Here is a 12,382-nt window from a genome sequence, read left to right as displayed (position 1 = left end):
TTTGGAATAAAATGCTAAAATATATCAACAACCTCAAAGAATATTAAACCCACACATGAAAGAGGTAGTTAAAACAGAAGTCCTTAAATTTCTTGATATAGAAATTATCTACTCCATTTCTGATAGTAAATGAGTAAGTCTTACACAAGTAGTGCCTAAAAAAATTTGGAATCATTGTTGTTAAAAATGGAAATGGTGAATTAATCCCAACATGAATTACATTTAGTTGACGCATATGCATTAATTATAGAACGTTAAATGAAGCCATGAATACTGATACTTTTTAGTAAAGTGTCATGAGCTAAGTATCACGGAAGACTATTTTTCTAGTAGTGCTGTTTTATGAAATCCTCGAGATAGACTATAGTAGCCAAATCTACAATGGAATCTGAATTCATTGCTGATGTAGGTTAAGTAGAGTTGTTAGTTGGAGTCTAAGTTTAATTTTCTATTTCTATTTTAATTAGGATTTGCTTTATCTTTTCTTGTTTTAGTCATATTCATTTTCTTATTAGTCATAAGTTTATTAAGAATAGGATAATCTTGACTAGCATAAATAGGCTAGTATGTTGGTTTCATTACAGGAGCTTTTGATTAATAATATTCAATATTTTCTCAATTGTGATCTTTATCTCTCTAATGATAGTCGTCTTTTTTGTGTTTTCAAGATCGTACATTAAAATAGCATCTAGTATCACTTTCGCATTATCTCAATTGGTGTTAGAACTTTCCTCTATGCCAAACAAAACTTTTTTGACCTCCACCTACCCTCTATACACTAATCTTTTCTCCACAGGCCTTTGTTTTTTTTATTACATACACCACAACAGAAATGGCTTTCTGCAACAAAAAGATTTTGTTGCCTAAAGTGTCAATTTTGTTGCCATAGGTTATTTCTACAAAAACAAACTTGTTGGCCAAGTCGTCGGCCTAGCACTGTCGTCCTCTATGTTTAACAACATATCAAAACATTTCTCGCCCCAAACTTCCTTTCGCAACAAAACAGATTCATTGTGAAGGAGTCTCCAACTTGTTTAGAAAATTATTTGGCAACAAATGTTTTTGTTACGCTAAATAGTTTTATGCAACAAAATTATTTTGTTTCTATATAGTTATTTACTACAAAACTAATTTGCTGCTAAGAAATAAAGTACATTTCATAAAAAATACGTACTAACAAAGGTGTTTGTTGGATAAGATCATTTTAGGCAAGAAAACTACTTTGTTTCTTTATGTTGAACATTTTACAAATTTACAATAAATATTTAAATATTTTTAGAAACAAATCAATTTTGTCGTTAAAAAATACTACAATTATTTTTAATAATATCATGGTATAAAAGGAAACAAACCAAGTTCGTTGGGAAAGATACCAATTTTTTTCCCCACCATGACAATAATAACCTACAAATATATGTTGAGAAATCTAACAAAAAAGTCATTAATGTCATTGAACTAATTTAAAAGTTAAAGGCCCATTCAGTATCCAAGCTATATATATACAAAATTGACTTCAAGAATCACATATGATAGTCAAATACAAAAATGAATTGTGATTTGTCCCAAAAATCTAATGAGCAAAAATTTTGAACGATTTCCAATAACAGCTCCTCCAAACTCCAAATACTTAAAGATATGACATGCACCAGCAGTAACCAAAAAGATCAAGTGATGACCAATTCAAAATACTAACAAGTTCAAGATACTCTAAGGACATCATTGAAATGAGTAATCATTGAGTAGCTGAATTTGTAAAGCGAAAAGCTGTTCCTTGAGAAGAAAAAAATTGCTGCATCATACCCTCAAATTTGGACAATCTGGAATCCAATTGATCAATAATCTTCTTTTGCTCTTGAAGCTCAACATCTTGTGAATCCAGTCTACTTTGTTGTAAAGATATAATACCATGCAATCTGTCAGCCTCAGAAGTATCAACACCATGGGTTGAAGTTGGCCGTGGTCCGTTGCCAAGTCCTCGAAAATAACATGATTTCTTTCCAAGTACTTCAATACATATTTCCCTTTGAGTTAGTGGTTCTGCTTCTTCAGGATCAGTTTGTTGTTGTTGTTGTATCTCTATCATTCGGTCCTATACATAAAGCTTCGTTAGTAAATGAAGTAAGAAAAAAAAGAATTTTATTAATTAAATAGTTGAAATTTAATCCATTGGTCATGGAATTAAGTTGTATTAAGGCATAAATTAAAAAAATAAAGGAAACTTGTTATTTTACTTATAAATCTTATCATTTGATATTTTAAATAATAAAGTAAATTGGAGCATGAAAGAAAAATTAAGAAAAAAAAACTCAATGAGTAAACTTTCATCAACATTATGTAGGTGATAAGAAATAATAAAATTAAAAATTTTATTTCCAACAGAGCATCTTACATGGTTTGAGTGTGCCACATTCACCCAACCTTTTGTCTTGCTGAAATGAGTGACGCGAAATAATTCTATTTCACCATCAATCATGTCATCCTCAAGATAATTAACAAAAGGTCTTGATCCCCCACAATGGACATATGGGAGCTTAGCACGATTATCTTTGTTTTTGGTAGATTGAGTCTACATTAAAAAAAAATTAATAGTAGAAAATAAGATACATACACAAGCATATTGACAACTAGTTGGACAATTTAAAGTTCATAATATAAATATCATTGGACCTGGAAACTTGCGGAATTATAAATGTTATGACAAAGCCAATCCCAATCATCTGGACATATGCTTGGATATGGATGCTTAAGTGCCTCTTCAAAGGATGGATAATCCAAGTAATGATTTGTGAGGTACAGTTTTCTTAAATATAGTAGAATTTATTTTTAAGCTAATAAGCCCCTTGAGTTTATAATATTTAATTTTAAGGAATGATGACATAAGAAATGATGACGTAAGCGATGATGTAATAAGAAGTGTAGAGAAAGTTAAAGAATTCTAGAATTTAGTAAGTTATTTATGAAGGTTGATCTCAACCATTGATCAAGAGTTATGGTGGCAAAATCCTAGCCATCCATTAGCCTTAAGAAATCCTATAAATACCCCCCACCACCTCTCATTTGCAATGCAACCTAGAAATTTCATTCCCTTATATTCTAAGTCATAATAACAAAAGTAGAGGAATCCTTAGCTTATAAAGGTTTAGAGAAATCAAGATCAAGAGGTAAGTAACACTTCAACTGCAATGTAAGGATAAAAGTATTTTTATACTTAAGTTCAATTTTAATAATCCATTTATATTATGATGGTTGTTATAGTGTGATTAGTTATATTCTAAATCTTTATATGGTCTGCCCTGCCGCCTAATATGTGATGCTATGTGATGCTATGGTCGGCTCTGCCACCTAATATGTGATACTTATACTTAATTATGTTATGGTCGGCTATGCCGCCTATACTAAAGACTCTTGTTTTTAAATAATGTTGTGTGTTGATTTTGTTATGCATTGATGAATTTCAAATGCTATAAGTTGTATTGGATGCATGCATATCATGGACCACATTATGGAGAAGACGTTTCAAAAAATGAATTTATAAAAAATCGGTGGTTGTACTACCTGGTGACAAAGTTCTAAGGAGGGCAAGCCCTCAAAGCTAAGTTGAAAGAAATCTTTTGGGGACGACGATACGTAACGCCCAAAAGATCAACTAATGAGGCCCAAGGGCATATTGTTTAAAGAGTAAAAGAGTCAGCCTTGTAGTGCAACATACATAGGGCCCAAATAAAGTTGTTTCGTATTTTCTAAGTTTTTTTTAGAGTTTAATATGGTCATTCATATGCATCAAAGTGTTATCTTACTAGGCATTAGCTTACTAAGTTCTTGCATTGCAGGTAACGATGAGTAGGGCAAGCTGGCGCCAAGTCGTAACCAAGACGAAGTGCATATGGGTATAACCGACCTTGGGATTTTATGATGGACTTAGCTTTGTGTTAATAAAAAATAAATATCTTGGCTTCATGTAATAATTAAGTTTTCAAATAAACTAAGAAATCTCTATATGACTTTTACTTTTCTGTAAGAAAGTTTTTGTTGGATTGTGCTAAACTTTTAAAATTTGTATTTATATTAAGAGTAACTTTGGTTTTAAGCATTTTTAAGTAAATAATATAGTGAAGTGTTACAAATTGGTATCGGAGCCCAAGGTTTAAAGTGATTCTGTAGACCGTCCATATGCACAAGTCAAGGGGAAGGACAAGGCTAATTTTTTAGTTATAACTTGAAATTAAGGTAATTAGGAAAATCTTACAATTGATTTGTTTGACATGTAGAAACTAGATTAAAAACTCATTGAGATGTCAAGCGCTAGGGGTAACAGAGGCAGAAGGGTGGAAGGAAATGTAGGGGAGCAATCTGCAATTGATCGATTTACAAACATTGTGGCACGACTCTTAGAAAGAGAAGTTAGAAAGGATGAACATGGTCATGCAATGAACAACGCCAGAAGCGAATTTAGAAGATTAAATCCACCCACATTCGAAAGTGGTGTAGATCCTATCGCAACAGACCAATAGTTGCGAACCATGGAAAGAATGATAGAAGTAGCCAAAGTGCCAAAAGAAGAAAATGTCACATATGTCTCCTTTATGCTACGAGGAGCGGCAGAATACTGGTGGGACTCAATTAAACGAATTCATGATGAAGCAACAATGCAATGGGTGGAATTTAAAGAATACTTCTATAACAAATACTTTTCAGAGACTGTTCGTTCAACAAAAATGAGAGAGTTTGTTTATTTACAACAAGGAAGAATTTCTATGTTAGAGTACATCCGAAAATTTGATAAGCTTGCAACGGAAGACTTGAAAAAGGACCACTTTATGCAAGGATTGCATAAAGATCTTGCAAAAGACTTAAAGGTGGCTGGAGTTCGTGATGCTTCTTTCAACGATCTCATCGATCGAGCCTTGGTAATTGAGCAAGCAAATGAAGAAAAACAAAGAAACAAAGGAAGTGTGGACCAGGGGAACTTTGTAAGACAACACTCAAATAATAATAAGAGAAAAAGAGCGTCAGTGGTCCAAGATCAGAGTAAAAGTAAACGTCAAAAGAATCATTAGAAGGAAGTCCCACAAAAGTCAAAGTACACTAAATGCGGTAGAACTCATCTTGAGGAATGTCGAGCAAATACCAGAACATGTGGAAAGGAAGGACACTTCATTAGGGACTGCCCGGAAAATGGTATGCAACAAGAAAAGGCTAATGCTCGAGTATTCACACTCACCAAGACGGATGCGGAAGGAAACCCCTTAGCCAGGTGAGCTATCTATCTCCAAAACTCTTGCATATGTGCTAATAGATTCAGGAGCTACACATTCACTTGCCTCACCAGCATTCATTAAGAAAATCAAAAATGTCCCTGATATAGTAAATAGGCCTTTTAGTGTCCTGGTACCATCGGGTGAAATATTAAACTCAGGGTAATTAGTTAAGGCATGTGAAGTCAGTATTAGTGGTAATACACTATGTGTTGACCTAATAATCCTCAGGATGCATGACTATGACGTAATTCGTGGCATGGATTGGCTATCAAGGCATTATACCAAGATAGATTGTAAGAAAAATGAGGTAACTTTTCAACCACCACAACCGGAATAATTTACATTTAAAGGAGAATGCAAAAAGAACAAGATGTCTATCATTTCTGCTTTAAAAGCAGCCAGACTATTAAATGGAGGGTGTGAGGGGTACTTGGCAAGTGTGGTTGTCGAAACAGAAAAGCAAAGACCAAAGTTGGAAGATATTCCAGTGGTGAACGAATTTCCTAAGGTCTTTCCTGAAGAACTTCCAGGATTGCCACCAGATCGAGAAATTGAATTCAAAATCGATTTGATACCACACACTACTCCAATTTCAAAGGCGCCCTATCGGATGGCCCCATCAGGATTAAAGAAGTTAAAGAGTCAATTGCAAGAGTTACTAGATAAAGGCTACATACGCCCAAGCCATTCACCATGGGGAGCACCAGTATTATTTGTGAAAAAGAATGATGGATCAATGCGAATGTGCATCGATTATCGAGAGCTAAATAAGGCGACTATCAAGAACAAGTATCTGCTTCCACGCATTGATGACTTGTTTGACCAGCTGCAAGGAGCATCAGTATTTTCAAAAATTGATCTTCGGTCAGGATATCACCAGTTAAGAATCGAAGAGGCAGATATTTCTAAAACAATATTCAAAACACGTTATGGACACTATGAGTTTGCCGTCTTGTCATTTGGTCTAACCAATGCCCCAACAGCCTCCATAGTCCTTATGAACAAGGTATTTAAAGACTACCTAGACAAGTTCATAGTGGTGTTCATCGACGATATTTTGATCTACTCACGGTCAAAGAAAGAGCATGCTCAGCACCTAAGGATTACTCTTCAGATCTTGAAGAAGAAACAACTTTATGTAAAACTCAAGAAATATGAATTTTGGCTTGAAAAAGTTACATTCTTGGGACACGTCGTGTCTAAGGATGGAATTTCAGTAGACCCCTCGATGGTGGAAGCTCTAAGCCAATGGTCCAGACTGACTAATGCCAAAAAAGTCAGAAGCTTTTTGGGTTTGGCTGGATACTACCAAAGATTAGTTGAAGGATTCTCGAAGATCGCGATGCCATTAACCTAGTTGACAAAGAAAAATGCCAAGTTTGTATAAACTCCAGAATGCGAGAAAAACTTTGAAGAACTAAAACGACGACTGATCACTACTCCAATCCTAGCCATTCCTAACAGCTCTGAGGATTTTTTCATCTATACCGCCTCCAAAAATGGTATAGGATGTGTCCTCATGCAAAGTGGAAAAGTCATTGCATATACTTCTAGACAATTGAAGGAATATGAGAAAAATTATCCAACGCATGATCTCGAGTTGGCAGTGGTGGTACACGCATTAAAAATATGACGTCACTATTTAATGGGGGTGCATTGTAAGATTTACACTGATCACAAGGGCCTTAAATACATATTTACGCAAAAGGAGCTGAATATGCGACAACGACGTTGGCTAGAGCTTGTCAATGACTACAACTGCGAAATAAACTATTATCCTGGAAAAGCAAATGTGGTAGCAGATGCCCTAAGTAGAAAGTCAAGCTTGTCAACTTTAAGGATTCTACCTAAGCCATTACAAGATGATATATGCAAGGCAGAGATCGAGCTAGTAGCATGAAAATTAGCCAATATGACACTTCGTTCAACTTTATTAGAAAAGATTAAAGAGGGGGCAGGAAAGCGATTCCTACTTGAAGAACTTGAAGATAGAAGCCAACTCAAAGGATATATTGTTTAAAAAGTCAGAAAGGGGAATTATCTTGTTCAAGGACAGGATATGTGTGCCAGACAATAAAGATATAAAGAAAGAAATTCTATTTGAGGCTTACACAACTCCATATTCACTTTACCCTGGCACAACAAAAATGTACAATGACTTAAAGAAGCATTATTAGTGGCCTAGAATGAAGAAGGACATAGTGGAGTTCGTGACAAAATGTCTCACTTGTCAACAAATCAAAGCGGAGCACCAGAGACCAACAGAACTTTTGCAATCTAATCAAATCCCTAAATGGAAATGGGAAGAAATCACGATGGATTTCATCGTTGGTCTTCCAAAAACTACCAAAATGCATGATGCCATTTGGGTGATCGTCGATAGACTTACAAAGCCTGCTCACTTTTTGCCTATTCAAATGACGTACACCATGGACCAGCTTGCAGAAATATATGTAAAGGAGATAGTAAGACTAAATGGTGTGCCCATTTCTATTATTTCTGACCGAGATGCAAGGTTTACTTCGACATTTTGGGAAAAGTTACATAAGGCTATGGGGACAAGATTGAAGTTTAGTACATCATTTCACCCTCAAACAGATGACCAATCAGAAAGAATGATTCAGACACTTGAAGATATGTTGCGAGGATCTGCTATCGACTTTCAAGAATCATGGAGCAAGTATATACCATTAGTTGAATTTGCCTACAATAATAGTTACCAAGCAACAATCGGCATGGCACCATATAAAGCTCTATATGGTAGAAAATGTATATCTCCCATTCATTGGGATGAGATTGGCGAGCGAAGGCATCTTGGACCCGACTTAATTACTACCTCATTTGAAGCAATTGAGAAAATACGTCAAAGAATGCAGACAACTCAAAGTCGACAGAAACATTATGCCGATAAAAGGCGAAGACCTTTGAAATTTCAAGTTAGTGATAAAGTATTTCTAAAAGTTTCCCCAGTAAAAGGATTGATGAGATTTGGGAATAAGGGAAAATTAAGCCCAAGGTTTATTGGGCCATTTGAAATACTCGATCGTGTCGGGAATGTTTCCTACCGATTTGCCCTCCCACCATCGTTATCAAGAATACATAATGTCTTTCATGTCTCCATATTAAAGAAATATGTTTTGGACTCCTCATATGTGCTAGATTACAAGCCTCTTCAACTAGAAGAAGACTTAACCTATTAAGAACATCCAATTCAAATTCTTGATAGGAAGATAAAGGAGTTAAGGAACCAAAAGATCCATCTAGTCAAAGTACTATGGCGAAATAGCTCAGTAGAGGGGGCAACATAGGAGCGTGAAGAAGAAATGAAGAATAAGCATCTTGAGCTATTCTGTAAGTAAATTTTGAGGACGAAATGTTTAAAAAAAGGGAGGAAATTGTGAGGTACAATTTTCTTAAAAATAGTAGAATTTATTTTTTAAGCTAACAAGCCCCTTGAGTTTATAATATTTAATTGTAAGGAATGATGACATATGCAATGACATAAGAAATGATGACGTAAGCGATGACATAAGCGATGATGTAAGAAGAAGTGTAGAGAAAGTTAAAGAATTCTAGAATTTAGTAAGTTATTTATGAAGGTTAATCTCAACCATTGATCAAGAGTTATGGTGGCAAAATCCTAGCCATCCATTAGCCTTAAGAAATCCTATAAATAGCCTCCACCATCTTTCATTTTCAATGCAACCTATAAATTTCATTCCCTTCTATTTTAAGTCATAATAATAAGAGTAGAGGAATCATTAGCTTAGAAAGGTTTAGAGAAATCAAGATCAGGAGGTAAGTAACACTTCAACTGCAATGTAAGGACAAAATTATTTTTATACTTAAGTTTAGTTTTAACAATCCATTTGTATTATGATGGCTATTATAGTGTGATTAGTTATATTCTAAATCTTTATATAGTCGGCCCTGCCACCTAATATGTGATGCTATGGTTGGCTCTGCCGCCTAATATGTGATGCTATGGTCGGCTCTGCCGCCTAATATGTGATGCCATGGTCGGCTCTGCCGCCTAATATGTGATGCTATGGTTGGCTCTACCACCTAATATGTGATACTTATACTTAATTATGCTATGGTCGGCTATACCGCCTATACTAAAGACTCTTGTTTTTAAATAATGTTGTGAGTTGATTTTGTTATGCATCGAGGAATTTCAAATGTTATAAGTTGCATTGGATGCATGCATATCATGTACAACATTATGAAGAAGATGTTTTAGAAAATGAATTTATGAAAAATAGGTTGTTGTACTACTAGGTGGCAAAGTTCTAAGGAGGGCAAGCCCACAGAGCTAAGTTGAGAGAAATCTTTTGGGGATGGCGATACGTAACACCCAAAAGATCAACTAATGAGGCCCAAGGGCATATTGTTTAAAGAGTAAAAGTGCCAGCCTTGTAGTACAACATACCTAGGGCCCAAAAAAAGGTTTTTTGTATTTTCTAAGTTTATTTTAAGAACTTATTATGGTCATCCATATGCATCATAATTTATATATGCATCAAAGTGTTATCTTACTGGGCATTAGCTCACTAAGTCCTTACATTGTAGGGAACAATGAGTAGGGCAAGCTAGCGCCAAGTCATAACCAAGACGAAGTGCATATGGGCATAACTGACCTTGGGATTTTATGATGGACTCAACTTTGTGTTAATAAAAATAAATATCTTGACATTATGGTATCAGAGCGGCTCCGTGTGTCCTCTTGAACGATGGTGGGGCAAACCTCATTGAGGAAGGAGTCCCCAAGGGGGGTGTATGTAACACCTTAGGCAAATCCCACATCGACAAAGCACGGGAGAGATGCTGAGTTTATAAGGGGTGATCCACACCTTAATTGATAAGACGCGTTTTGGGGTGTATGGGCACCCCAGAAACAAACTCGTGCAGGTCTTGTTAAGGTCCAAAGCAGAAAATATCTTGACAGGTCTAAGTTGGGTCATGACACAACTCGTCAGTGGCTTAAAGCTTGGGCAGAGAGAAGAACTCCCTGCCTGGGCAAAAGAAAGAAGCAAGAGTAAAGTGGAAATATTCTAGAAGCAATATTTTAATTAAGAAAAAATTGGAGATGGAGACTTTACTTTTGTTAGCGCGCGGTTTATTAAATCAAGCGCCCAAAAATAAAAAGCCTCCCACGAAGTCATGTTGGCTTTTATATTATCTTTATATTTTTATTTATTAATTTTAGCCTACAAGTAATTTTTGTAATTTTTTAATTTATAGAAATCCCCCCAACCTTCATATATAGCTATTTAAGTGTTGTGTTCAATCAATATTCAATAATACGCTTTCAACTTTGTTAATTGATTTTTTTAAATTTTAGTTTCAGTATTTTTTAATAATAATTTATTAAAGATCTTTTTGATCCACTAATAAATTATACTTACTAAAAAAATTAAATTAATCCAATTTACCAACTTGCTAATACACACACACCCCACTAAGTAATTTATTTAGTCGTCTAATAAAATTGATGTAATTAGTAATGATTCTTCATTCATTTAGTTTCCTCTTGCTTGTAATGAATGATACTACAATGAAAATGATGTGTTGTTACGATGTATCTAAGGGGCTAATTGTCATAGTCCTTCAACTTTGTGCCTATTGAATCCAATAGAGATTATAATAATTATTTATTTTAAAAGGGAAATTTTAAATAATGTTAGCGATCTCAATATTTTAAATCTCAATTTGTATCTCTATTAATGTCGTATTCAGTTATTGAATGGTATAATAACAATTTTACTAGCAATTGAATTTATCATCTAATAAAGTACACATAGTTGTTGTGTAAATTTTATTGAACTCGTAAGTGCACGAATCTATTGTAGTATAGATCAATGGTGCCGAGTGTCGATTCCACGAGGAAGTAGATTTTAATTATATGTAGAATTAATTTTCTATGAGAATGGTTGGATTTGTTGTGGAAGTGATTTAAATTATCCTAAAATTCAACTTAAAATAACGGGAATAAATTGAAGAGAAAACTTTTATAATTGAAGCGCTTGGGTATCTGGATCTGCATCAACATGCATCATGGGCTAAATATTCCTTATTAGTGCCAATTAAATCATAAGGGGGGTATCCACACCTCATGATCCATACTCTAATCAATATGGTGCTAAGGACTTATCGTGCCAAATAATAATAACTTTGTACTAGGGAGCCGGTGAAGCCAGGGCGGTATCTAGACAAGAGTATTATTATTTGTCGATGAAAAGTCAAAACATCCATAAAAATTAGAGGGGAAGAGAAAATAAATTTACCAAATAAAGCTCATGACACATGTTGAGACTTCACCTTCAACCCAAGCTTGAAAGAAAATTAGCTACTCATAATTGAACTAGGGGCAAAATGGGAATTTATTAAAATACATAAAAAATACAAGATGGAGAAGGAATTACAGAAAATGGAGCCCAAAAATGGATTCAGATATGCCAAATTAGGGGGGGAAGACCCCCTTTTTATAGATACATTGAGAAAATCATGGCCATCGGATTAAAAACAGTTTGGACGCTCAGGATTGCGCCACATCATTAGTCAACAGTACGCAGTTTGACCACGTGGTTTGAACAGTGATACGGTTTGACCCGGCTTGAACAGTAACGCGGTTTGGTTGAAAATAATTCTATGTATATGCATGTACCGTACGCGCAATTTTTGGTCCACTAACATGCTGCCACGTCACCAATCAACAATGCATAAGAATTTTAGTCCAACAGGATCATGACACCTTATCAGTCAATGCCACATCATCGGTCAATGACACGTCATCGATCCGTCTATGTGAACAGTGTCGTGAACAGTAACGTATACAGTACCGTACATGTGAACAATACCATTTTTCCTTTTATGCTCCTCCTAAGGTTTTCGATTGTCCTGAGTTTAAAAGTGATGTCCGTTTTGCCGTCTGATCTCTCGTTTATTGTGAAATAACCATAATGCCCCTAAAATATATAAAATACTTAATTAAAATAAAACATATTTAATTAAATCACAAGAAACATAAATACATAAAAGTAAGGGTGTTAGTAAGACTTGAAATGTAAAATGACAATTTTCTCCTTTATAAATATACATTTTCTAACACTCAACAATAGTCA

This window comes from Citrus clementina, unplaced genomic scaffold (genome assembly GCF_000493195.1).
Source record: "Citrus clementina cultivar Clemenules unplaced genomic scaffold, Citrus_clementina_v1.0 scaffold_5, whole genome shotgun sequence".
NCBI classification, from domain to species: domain Eukaryota; kingdom Viridiplantae; phylum Streptophyta; class Magnoliopsida; order Sapindales; family Rutaceae; genus Citrus; species Citrus x clementina.
This window is presented reverse-complemented; position numbering follows the sequence as displayed.